Here is a 10980-nt window from a genome sequence, read left to right as displayed (position 1 = left end):
AGGGGGAGGGGGAAATCCGAAATGGTAGAAGAAGACAGGAGGGGGAGGGATGGAGCCAAGAGCTGGACAGTTGATTGGCAAAAGAGATATGAGAGGGTCATGGGACAGGAGGCCTAGGGAGAAAGAAAAGGGGGAGGGGGGAAACCCAGAGGATGTTGTGTACTTGTGATTTCAGAAGGCCTTTGACAAGGTGCCACACATAAGGCTGCTTAAGAAGCTACAAGCCCATGGTATTACAGGAAGGATTCTAGCATAGCTAAAGCAGTGGCTGATTGGCAGGAAGCACAGAGTGGGAATAAGGAGAGGCTTTTCTAGCTGGCTGCCAGTGACTATAGAGGTGTTCCACAGGGGTTTATGTTGGGACTAATCCTTTTTACATTATATGTCAATGATTTGGATGATGGCATTAATGGCTTTGTTGCAGAGTTTACAGATGATATGAAGGTAGGTGGAGGGGCAGGTAGTTTTGAGGAAGTAGGGAGGCTATAGAAAGACAAATTAGGAGAATGGGTAAAGAAAGGGCAGATGGAATACAGTGTCAGGAATTGTATGGTCATGCACTTCGGTAGAAGAAATGAAAGGTTGACTCAATTCCGAATGGAGAGAAAATACAAAAAAAAACTGAGGTGCAAAGGGACTTGGGAGGTTAAGGCTAATTTTCAGGTTGAGTCAGTGGCAGGGGAGACAAATGCATTGTAAGCATTCATTTCAAGAGGACGAGAATATAAAAGCAAGGATGTAATGTTGAAAGTTTATAAAGCACTGGTGAGGCCCCACTTGGAGTATTGTGAGCAGGTTTGGGCCCCTTATCTTAGAAAGGATGTGCTGAAACTGGAGAGGGTTGAAACGAGGTTCACAAAAATGATTCCAGGATTGAATGACTTGTCATAAGAAGAGCATTTGATGTCTCTGGGCCTATATTCACTAGAATTAAGAACAATGAGGGGTGACCTAATTGAAACTATTGAATGTTGAAAGACCTTGACAGAGTGGTTGTGGAGAGGATGTTTCCTTTGGTGGGAGAGTTGAAGACCAGAGGACACAGCCTCAGAATAGAGGGGCATCTTTTTAGAACGGAGATGAGGAGGAATTTCTTTAGCCAGAGAGTGGTGAATCTGTGGCATTCTTTGCCGCAGACAGTTGTGGAGGACAAGCCTTTATGTATCTTTAAGGCAGAGATTGATAGATTCTTAATTGGTCAGAGCATGAAGGGATACAGAGAGAAGGCAGGAGATTGAGGCTGAGGGGAAAATTGAATCAGCCATGATGAAATGGTGGAACAGACTCAATGGGCTAAATGGCCTAATTCTGCTCCTATATCTTATGGTCTTATGGCATCAAAGATTATGGGTAGAAGGCAGAAGAATGTGGTTGAGAGGGATAAATCTGCCATGATGGAATGTGTAGTAGACTCAATGGGCCGAATGGCTCCTATGCCTTATGATGTGTTATTGTCTCATGTACCAAACCTTGTTTTGCGTGCCAACTATACAGATCATTTCAAAGCATAAACATGTCAAAGTGGTACAAAGGGAAAATCAATAACGGAATGCAGATTATCAAAATATTGTTACAGAGAAGGGACATTGCAGGTGGGCAACAGAATGAAGGACCATGGCAAGGTGGATTGTGAAATCAAGAGTTTACCTTTATCATACTAGTGGTCCTTTCAATAGTCCTATAACAGTGGGATAGAAGCTGTCCTTGAGCCCTGATGCTTTCTTCTGTCCAATGGAAGTGGTTGGGGAAGTGGGGGGTGTGGAAAGAAAAAGCGTCTTCTGGTCTGACGGTCTCATGGATATGCAGCCCTGATGACTATTTCAGCAAACACGAGGAAATCTGCAGATGCTGGAATTTCAAGCAACACACATAAAAGTTGCTGGTGAACGCAGCAGGCCAGGCAGCATCTATTGGAAGAAGTACAGTCGACGTTTCGGGCCGAGACCCTTCCTGACGACTGTACCTCTTCCAATAGATGCTGCCTGGCCTGCTGCGTTCACCAGCAACTTTTATGACTATTTCAGCAGCAACTTTGGCTTAAATAGCCAATCAGAAAGTTAGACATGTGCCGCCCAAATTTACTGACTATTGATTCTTTCTAATCCAGTTGAATCAAAATTACTTGCACCCTGGCTGGAAGTCAAAGCAATGTCCCTTAGTGATATTACAGAAAGAGGCAGCTTTGTCATGTAGACTTTGTGGAGGGCTCAAAGGTGGAAAAACCAGAGATTTCTCAGCTGAAGGAATATTGGAAATGAGGAAGCCATTAGCCAAAGAATTTCTTGCCCCAAATTATTTGTGCATGAAGTTACATGTCTAAAAGTTGATTCTGTTGGCTTGTGCTGAGTTGCAGCTGCCTAAACTGACTGTTGTGTTTTTTTGACAATCAGATTGAGCTGACCTGTACTTTGCTTGGAGCCAGGTCAGAGTTGGAGGGTTTGGGGGACATTGGAACCTGGCAAATCTGAGATAGAGTGTCCAAGGGGTTGGAGGAAGAGAATCTGGACCCTGCTAATATTCTGATGATGCTGGACTGAGACGTGGATTTCACAACACCATATATTGTAGAATGTATCACCGTCTGAGACTAGAGCAATCTTGGAGTCAGGAGTGGCAAAGAGTAGGGGCTTCAAATTCATAGCAAAGTGGAGGTAAACACCAAATCAGAGTGGAAGGTTTGGGGTAGGCTTGTTGCTGTGTCAGGGAGGGGAGAGACCAAGAATGGATTAACTTATCTGAAAGGATTGTTTATGTTATTTCCATTAGACATGGATCCGATGCAGCACAAAAGAGACAATAAGATAAAGAATAAACATAATAAATTTAAATAAATAAGATAGCTTATATACATAGATTGATTGTATGTCCATAAAGTGACGCTAGATGCAACAGTATCTGGACATAAGGCGACTGACAGGAAATTATAAAGTGGTTTGTAGGGGTTATGGGTGGGTGGGTTGGTGGGTGAAGGTGTTGGACAGCCTTACTGCTTCAAGAAAGTAACCTTTTGATTCTGGTGGAGTTCCATTCCAACATTATGCTGGGAACATAGGTGTCCCGGGATTGCCCAGTGATGGTCACTCCAGAGTGCAATTTAGTAGATTAATTGGCTGCTGTAAATTACCCTGTGTGAGTCAATCTGGGAGGAATTAATGGAAATCTGGGGAGAATAAAAATGGAATTAATGCTGTTCAAATGGATGCTTGATGATTGGATAGACTGAAGGATCTGATTCAGTTCTCTTTCTTTCTGTGACTCTTACGATCCATAATAGAAAAACACAGAAGAGAAGAACAACAGAGCTATTTGGAACCTTTATACGATACAGTAGGAGTTTTGTGAAAAATGCTGGGCCCTTTGCTCTGGAAAAATTATCAGGGTATTGGAAGCATCATTTGTATAAAACTTCGGTTATGTGACATTCAGAGTGTTGTATCCATTTCTAGACACCGCATTCCAGGAAGTGTGTGAAGGGTTGTGAGAGGATGCAGACAAGATTGACCAGGATGTGGCCTGGATTAGATGGTATTCACGACTATAAGGAGAGAGTGGGAAAACTTGGATTGTTTCCTCTGGAGTGTCATCTGAGGGGAGACCATTTGTTGAAAAATGAAAACTTTTTTGGAAGATTGGAAGGAATTGTGTCCACAACAAGATGACTGGTACCTGAGGACACTGTCCCAAACAGTAATAAAGAACCAAAGTCCTGATGTAAAGGAATACATTTGTTCTGGAAAGGGGAGTAGGATAAAAATAGAATTGGATGTGAATTGGATTAAAAGGAAAAATTTGCAGGGGCATGGGGAATTAGAATGGCTAAGAATAACTCTTACAACCAGCCAGTAGAGCCAGAGTGGAACCATTGGCCCCTGGTATTGCTGTAAGAGTCAATGAGAAGTCATTAGTTCGTCTTTTATCAACTTTTTCTTTAAAACTCACCATTATTCCTCTGTCAGCTGTGTTTCCAATCCGTAAACTCTAATGGCGGTGGCATAACATGAAGTATCTCATCTCTCCATAGACAGTGTAGTGTGAACATTGGTGGTTAGTGTCTTTGCTCTTGTCATACATATCAGAAGCTTGAGAGCATAGGTTTAAGATGAGAGGAGAAAGATTTAAAGGGGACCCAAGAGGCAACTTATTCGCCTAGAGGTTGGTGTGTTTCTTGAATGTGCTGCCAAGGTGTTTGAGGCAGGTGTAATAATAACATTTAAAATACATTTGGCTAGGTACATGAGTAGGAGAAGTTCAGAAGGATATGGGGCAAATGCAGGCAAATGGGACTAGCTTAGATAGGAATCTTGGTCAGCATGGGCGAGGTTTGCAAAAGGGCCTGTGTCCGTGCTGTATGACTGAGACTCCATATCCTCAGCACATTGTCTGTTTCTACAATAACATCCCAAGTGACAAACTTTCAGTCAAAAGTTTAGTGCAGTCTCTCAAAATTCTGTTGTTTTGCTTGGTCTGAGTCATCCCTCCCTGTCCTTTTCGATTGGATTAAAATGAAGTCATCCTGCGATTTTGACCTATTTATATACAGAATGTATTACAGTATTGCCATTTATCACCCCTTCCTAAACTTTTTTGAAAAGATGATGATCATTCTCTTTCTTGATGGATATAGGATAATCCAGGATTTTGATTGAGCAAGGATTTTTGGCAGGAATGTCTAAGTCAGTGTGATCCTTGGTGATGTTCCTGTGCATTTCCTACCCTGCCCTTCCAAGGGGAGGCGTTGCACATTTTTGGAGTTTTTGTTGTAGAGCCCTCAGCAAGATGCAGCAGTGCATTTTGCAGCTGGTTTGCAATGCAGCAATGCTGCCCTGGTGAGGTGAATGGTTGCGAATCAAGTAAGCTGTTTAGTTCTGATGGGGTGGGAGGTGGGTGTCAAGCTCTTTGAGTGCATATGGAGCAGTATTCAATGCAGGCAAACGGAGGGTCTCCAGGTTCAGTGCTGATTTAATAGAGAGTCTTGGGAAACCAGAGTCTGAGTCACTTGTCACAATATTTCTAGCCTTTGATTGTTCTAAATGGTATGTATTTAAGAATTCGGGTCTGTAAAGTTTCTGGTCATTGGTAACGTCCCCAGAGTGTCGATGATGGAGGTTCTGTTGACACTAGTGTTGGTGATTGTCAAGGGGAGGCAGTAGATTTTATCTTCTTGAAGAAGATCTTGTAAATGTAACTTCCCTGTGTTCATCCCTTGTCTAAATGTGGTCCAGGTCTTTCTGCCTCGACTACTCCAGTTTCTTCCCTGGCTGGAAATGCTGTGTATGCTACAGCTACCAGCTGCTTTCCTTGCTTCTGACCTTATGATCACCGAGGAAACAAATGAACATTGTTCAAAAGGCCTTTGACCCTGTCCCGAGGCTGCGCTGAAGAAATGCCATGGGGCTGAAGAGATCAGACAACACCATCATTTTTCACTTGATACTGATTGACTTCACTTTCACTGGGGTGAAATGCTGCCTTGATCTCGAGGAATGTCACTCTCAACTCATCTCTGGAATTCCTCACCTTTGTCTTTGTTCGGCTGCAATGGGATACGGAGTCAGATAAACTAGGTGGGAGGCCAACTGAACATGGAGGAGCGTGTTATTGGTAAGTGCCACCTGATTGCATTGTCAGTGACACCTTCTGTCATTTTGCTGATGAATGTTTGCGGCTTGGCGATTGGCCAGAATGGATTTATCTTGCTTACTGTGGGCAGGAACGGACCCAAGTGATCTGACAGGTGTTTGAACGGCATCAATGCTCTTGACCTGTTGAGAAGTGCCAGCAGATTGTTGCTCCAGCTTCCAGCATCTGCAGCCTCTTATATTTGGGTGACTCCGTGCTCTGAAATTTTAACTGTAAATTGCTACAGAGAGGCCACAACAGGCACTGGAGAATTAATGAGCTTTGGTCTGTCTATCTTCAACATTTGGTTTCCAAATGTTATGAAATATGCAACCTGTTTTGAAGAAAGGGGAGGTGTGAAATTGGAACATGCAAAGTTAACTTTTAAGGCCTGGATTCAGTTCAGGTCCAGAGTGACAAGGGGAAGGATTAAAACAGAGGAAAAGAACATAGAGCCCCTCAATACTGTCCCATTATTCTGTAGAGACATGACAGATATGTTAGCTAAGTCCACATAACTCCATGATATTTTGTTAACTAAAGATGTCATGTCATGACTCTTAAAATTAACAATAAGCTGAGCATCAACTGTTATATGTAAAGGTGTCACAGTTTTATTGGTCTTTTTATGTAGAAGCATCAGACCATAAAACAAAGAGAATGGCTGACCCATTTCCCCTCTCAATCGTGTTCTCCTGCCTTCTCCACATAACCTTTCAGCCCAGAGTGTTTGCTGAAGATCCAGTTTAAAGTTTTAGTCTGTGTTCTCTTGTTCTGACTTCCTAAAAGTCTGGAGTGAATTTAGGATTGCCCCTCTCCGAGTAGAGAAGATTTAGGGTGATCTGATAATGCTGAATTATGAAGAGTATGATTTATAAAACATGGGGACTTGTATGAACTGGAACTTAGTGACTAGTTGAGTGGTGGAAGCTGAGAAGCAAATTCTATAATAACCTTGAGAAAGGATTTGGATAAAAACTTTAAAGGGAAGCAATTATAGATCTATCAGGTAAGAACGGGAGCACAAAACTCATTAGCAGAGCCATCGTAGCATACTTAGTAGCATCTTCTGCGTTATTTGACTCAATGAATGAAGCTATCCTTTGTATTATTCCCATGTTATACCTTGTCCGATGACATCCAATGGAAATGTATGAAGAAAATGTACTATTCCCCCTGAGCAGTAAATAGCGTCTATTCTGCTTTGAACAAAACATCCCGATCTTGTACTATTTAGGGAAAGATGAAAGCTTTTCTCATTCTGAAATTTATGTGATGGAAATGACTAGGTTGATATCACAGACACTGGAAGTGGGAACATTCCAGCCGATAGGTTTTCCATTAGTTGAGACCCCAACATTGTGATTATTATGGGATGAGCAACTAACAAATCAAAATGGCATGGGAACCCATTCACCATCCCTTTGCTAGCAACCAACATTGACTGAACCTATTCCACCTCGAGAAAAACACACAAGAACCATGTGCAGGATAATAGAGAGATAGGGAATGGAATCCGTGCTGACCAACATGTAGCCATTTACACCTATCCTTCCCTCTTCCCTTTTCTCCCTAGTACCTTCTGAGAGAAGTTACGGGAGTTTGAAAACAGAAATCCAGACTTAAGAACAGTGTCTTCACCATTGCTATCAGACTTATAAACCATTTACCTCTTCCATATTCTGTGATGCAGCCACGTTCTCAGACCCTTAACCCCATCTCCCTCAGTTGTTCCTTTCTTGTCAATTGAGCAGTTCATTTTGCTCTGCTTGACTTTGCGGTACAGTCTCTGCCCCCATTTTGTTTTGGGCTCGTTGCTCTGTTTTTTTATCACCATGTACACGGTTTACTCTTTGCGCTTCATATGAACAAGGAATTTCATTGATCCTGGTGTATATGACAATAAACAAATCTAATCATTAATCCACATCTTATTTCTCCCCACATTTACATCAACTCTCCCCCCCCCCAAAAAAAACTCTACAACTCATCCATGTGCTGTGAGTAATTTATAGTGGGCAATGAATACACCTACCCACCGCATTTGGGATGTGGGAGCAAACCAGAGAACCCAGGTCCCAGAGAGGCGTGTTCAAACTCCACAGCACCTGGGATGAGGATTGAACTCCAATCTCTACCCTGAGGAGACAGCAGCTCCACTAACTGCTCAATATGCTGTTTTCAAGATGTTTACTCAGAACCTTTATAGTGGTTCAGGAAAATTTCCTTCATTATATTTAATGTACCTTCCATGTTGAAATTCCATATTAGTCGTTCCGAGATGTGATGCACATACTGAGCAACTCTGCTAGTCTTCTGTTGAGCGACCCTACCCTTTGTTACCTCAAGTCAGCCCAGAGTACATTGCAGACCAGCTGGTGAAACATAATTAGGAGAAATACAACAGCTGACTTGCAAACAGAATGCTCCAGCACAAACATGAACATATAATAAAGATAAAAGAAAAGACTTATTTGTCACATGCACATCGAAGCACTGAAACATACAGTGAAATGTGACATTTGCATCAAATAAGCACTGGGTAGCCCGCAACTATCGCCATACTACTGGCTCCAACAGTTCATCAGCACAATTTGCCACTGTAACCATACATCTTTGGAATGTGGGAGGAAACTGGAGCACACGGAGGAAACCCACGCAGTCATGGGGAGAACATACGGACTCCTTAATGACAGAGGTGGGAATGGGACCCTGATCGGTGGTTGCTGGTGCTGTAATGCGATTGCGCTGACGGCTACACTGTTGTGCAGCTCCTATCTTGTGCTGTTGAAAAATAAATATTGGTCAAGATTTTGGAGATAATCTTCTTTATTGCTCAAGCTTTGGGCAACCTTTTATGTTGACCTGCTATGGACACACACAGACTTCCTCGCCCAAAGACAGCAAATCTAATCGGAGTAGATTTTTCAAAGTGAGGGTCTCATTCAGAATGCAGACACTCCCCAAAGCTAGAGCTGCCTTCACCTCTGTTGTTACTGTTGAGGGAGGATGCGAAACTGAAGTGAAGAAATTGAAAGACCAACGGCAGACTTCAAATGAAACTGACTAAGAGGCAGAAACAACGTGCAGATAATAGAGCCAGGTTCGATCCTGATCTCTGGTGCTGTCTGCGTGGAGTTTGCACGTTCTCCCTCTGATGGTGCTGCCTTCCCCTGGATGCTCCTGGAAAGGTATTTCAGGTTAGTAGATTAACTGCCCACTGTAAATTGCCCCTCAAGTGTTCAAATTTCAAAGTAAATTTATTATCAAGGTATGCATATGTCACCATATACCACCCTGAGATCCGATTCCTTGCAGGCATTCACAGTAGGACAAAGACATACAATAGAATCAATGAATCAATGAAAAACTACGCCAAAGACTGACAAACAACCAATGTGCAGAGGAAGACAAACTATGCAAATATTAAATAACACTGAGAACATGAGTTTCAGAGTCCTTGAAAATGAGACCATAGGTTGTAGAATCAGTTCACATACATGACAGAATCTCTGGGGAGTTGAAGGGATGAGGGGAGAATAAAATGAGTTATCTATGAAGGTTCTCAATCATCCAGGTCATTGTATATCGAGCAGTATTAAATCAAGGCAACTGAACTTCCTGTGTTGTCTCGTTGTTTCACCACTCATCCAAAGAGGCTTCTTCACTTTTCTCCTTTGATGATAACAATGTGCACATTTTGGACAGGGAGGACAGGTGGTTTGAAAGAGGGGTTAAAGAAGCGATCTTTATCAAACTGGAAAACCCATCCTTGAACAGAGGGGGTGGGTACAACACCACCCATCAGCTACTTACAATGCGGTTCACACCTCCATCCATGCAAAGATAAGACTCATGCCTCTACGACTCTCAACAACCCTCATGTGATTGCTGTACCTTTAAACAACTCACAGAGTTTTTAAGCTGGAAAACTACCCACCATGGACCAGAACTGAAGAAGTCTCTTGGATGGGTGTCGAAATGTCTTCCAGACATCACAGTAAGTCCAGTTACCTTAATTTACTACTGCTTGAAATAAAATGAATTAGGATAGGATTAATGTAAATGAGTGCTTGATGGTTGGCATGGACTTGATGGGCTGAAGGGCATGTGACCAAGTTGTATCTCTCCATGGCTCTAGTTCTCTTTCTGGTGGGAGAGGGAATGCATTGATTTTCCTTGAGAATTGATAATGGGTCCACCACTTTTTGCTTTGAAGATGACAGGATGAATTCAAAAGGCCTCTTTTATGCATGAGACTTGAAAAGCATAGTATACAGGAGCAAATCTTATAAAACTGTAAAGGATGAGAAGCTTTTGTTACATGGAGACCCTGAGCAAGTGTGTTCTCAGAGTACAGAAGACAATAAGTAGACTCAATGAAGTATTCAAAATCAGGAAGAGTAATGATGGAGTAAACAAGAGAAATCCCCTCTCTTGAAATAATCGAGGATCTGGATTTAAAGTGTTTGGTCAAAGAGACAGATGTGCATTGAGGAGACTTGTGAATGTGAACTTTCTGAAAGGAAATAAGTGCAGTTTCAGCAATAAGCGGTAATGCAGTGGAGCAGCTCCCAGCTCCAATAACATGGGTTCAGTCCTGATCCCGGGCTGTCCGTGTGGAGACTGGACGTTCTCCTGGTGACTGCATACAGGTTTCCTCCATATGCTCTGGTTTCCTCTCGCAGCCAGGAAATGTGCATCTTGGCATGTGAGTTGGCCACTGCAAATTGCCCTGTGTGTGTAACTCTGGTAGAATGTAGGGATTAGCGGGTGGGGCAGGATTGATGAGAATATGGGGAGAATAACATGAGTGAGGACAGGTTTAGTGCAAATGGGTGCTTGATGGTTGGCAGAGACTCAGTGGGCAGAGGGGCCTGTTTCCATGCTCTGCGTACCTCTGATTCCATGACTTTCAGAAGGGAGTCTGAAGACCCATGGAGAAAGGAAAGGATAAAGGAATAGTTGGTTAGCTCTTTGGAAATGTTGGGACAGGCTGAATAGGACTGATTTCTTCTTCCCTGAAACAGGTGGGTATGACCACATCCACATAAAGTCGGGGCGTTGCCCATTATGAGAAAGGGAATCATTTACAATGTTATCACATGTTCACGAAGAAGAGATGTTATTTTAGAATAAAAGTAATCTTGATGAGTTATGAACAGCAGAGGAAAACAAGTATGTTAAATCACTTAACGATGCATGGACTGGACTGAACATTCAAGAGACGTGCTTTCATATTTTGAGTTAACTGGTGGACCTGAAAACCTGGAAACATTGCAGGAAAGTGAAGATGTTTTTGACAGATGCAAGTTATAGATTTCATTGCCCATCACGGCGTATGACACAGATCTACCAGGA

The sequence above is a fragment of the Mobula birostris genome, chromosome 5 (genome assembly GCF_030028105.1).
Source record: "Mobula birostris isolate sMobBir1 chromosome 5, sMobBir1.hap1, whole genome shotgun sequence".
NCBI classification, from domain to species: domain Eukaryota; kingdom Metazoa; phylum Chordata; class Chondrichthyes; order Myliobatiformes; family Myliobatidae; genus Mobula; species Mobula birostris.
Note: the sequence above shows the minus strand (reverse complement) of the source record.